The sequence below is a fragment of the Chaetura pelagica genome, unplaced genomic scaffold, assembly GCF_000747805.2.
Source record: "Chaetura pelagica isolate M959 unplaced genomic scaffold, ChaPel_1.0 scaffold562, whole genome shotgun sequence".
Lineage (NCBI taxonomy): Eukaryota > Metazoa > Chordata > Aves > Apodiformes > Apodidae > Chaetura > Chaetura pelagica.
Window position 1 is genome coordinate 79,644 of NW_009952307.1, and position 1,723 is coordinate 81,366.

Sequence of the window (1,723 nt, forward strand, 5' to 3'; positions counted from 1 at the left end):
CAGACATTCAAGGTCAGGCTTGAGGAGGCTCTGAGCAACCTGATCGAGTTAAAAAGGTCACTGCACTGAGGGCGGGCTGGACTAGCTGACCTTTAAAGGTCCCTTTCAATGCCACACATTCTGTGATTCTGTGGTCTCGTGTGTGAGCACGAGCAGGGCACAGCTCTGGGTGAGTTCCCGCAGTTCTGCCCCAGCTCGGGGGGCTCCTGGGCGTGGGGGCACAGGGGGTGGGACGGCCCCTCCGGGGAGCTGTGCCAGCCGGGAACCCCATCCTGGCAGGGAGCGCCAGGCCCCGAGAGCAGAGACCAGAGTGTCAGAGGAAGAAGTGATCTGCAGAAAAGCTGGTGTGTCTGTCCCTGCAGCCCGGGGGCACCGGCACCACCGGGCACTTCTCCCGAGAGACCACCGAGTGGCAGCACTCGCAAATGCTGGTTTTTTTCCCTAATGTTTTTTAACTCCCAGGCAGCCTAGCTGGAGCTGTCTCTCTAGAAAGGTTTTCAGTGCGTATCCACGTGCAAAGTCCTCACCAGAGCCTTTCCTACCCCCATGTGACAACCCGTGCAGGCCTCAGGGGGAGGCAGGAGGTCCCAGAACAGGACCCCACGGAGAGCTATCCCTCTGTTTAACCCATCCCGGGACATTGCTGTGGCTCTTCCGCAGGACTGGGGTGAGATGGCACAGAGGCAAAACAGGGCAGACCTTCCCAGAGCTCGTGGGGCACTGGGTCTCCAAGCAGGGGCTGTTTCCTGGGTCAGGGCATGTCCTGGTGCTCAGGGACTCGCTACCTCCGAGAAGCAAACAGTTCTAATTACAGGGTCCGTGTGAGGGCAGTTGTGTGGTTGAAGCGTTTATGTACCAGTCCCAGGCAGCTTTGCCAACTGCTGATTTTAATCCCCCTGGAAGTTTTCTGTTCCTCTTCCACGTACACATTTTCTTCACGGTTCCGACACAGCTACAAATTCAACATAATTACAAATTACCCTGTGTCTTTGCCATATTAGAATTCTCCCTTTCCCAATACATTATAAAAGATTCCAGATTTCACAGCAAAAAGGAGCATCTGCAGTAGCAAATAATGTATCCCTCTGTCACAATTTGCAAAGCTCGCTCCACTGCAGCATTTATACCTGGCTAGGTAATTAATTGATGATGAAATTTTGTGCAAATAGTAGTTTTGAAAGGGCACGTGTTTCTTTGTACGGCTTCCCTTGCAAAGTTAATATATCCCAATTAATTAGATGCTTCACTTCAAGCTTTTCTCTGACTGAGGAGACCTGCACTCACTAACACCGGTCACATCACGCACGTGCAGCGCCGGGGCTCACGGCAAACACCTGCCATGGAATCAGGGAGCGGTTTGGGCTGGAGGGACCTTGAAGCTCGTGTATTTCCAGCAGCTGCGCGGGCAGGAAGGTGCTGCGGGCTCTCCCAGCTGAACGCCGCAGCTCTCCCGGGTGTTCAGAGCAGCCTCTGCAGAACACACAGCAACGCGTGCGGCTGTTATGAGAGACGCGTTATAGACACGGTATTTTTAAACCATTAAATTACTCGTGGGAGAGGGAACTTGCGGCTTTACTGATTATGCACGGGACCCGTCCGTTCACACCTGTCCGTTCACACCTGGGCGCTGCGCAGGTAAAACACCGGCGGGGCGATGGGACCCCCCGGGAGCGGCCCCGGGGCTCCCCCGGCCCCGGCCCGGCCCAGGAGGCGGTGCCCGCCC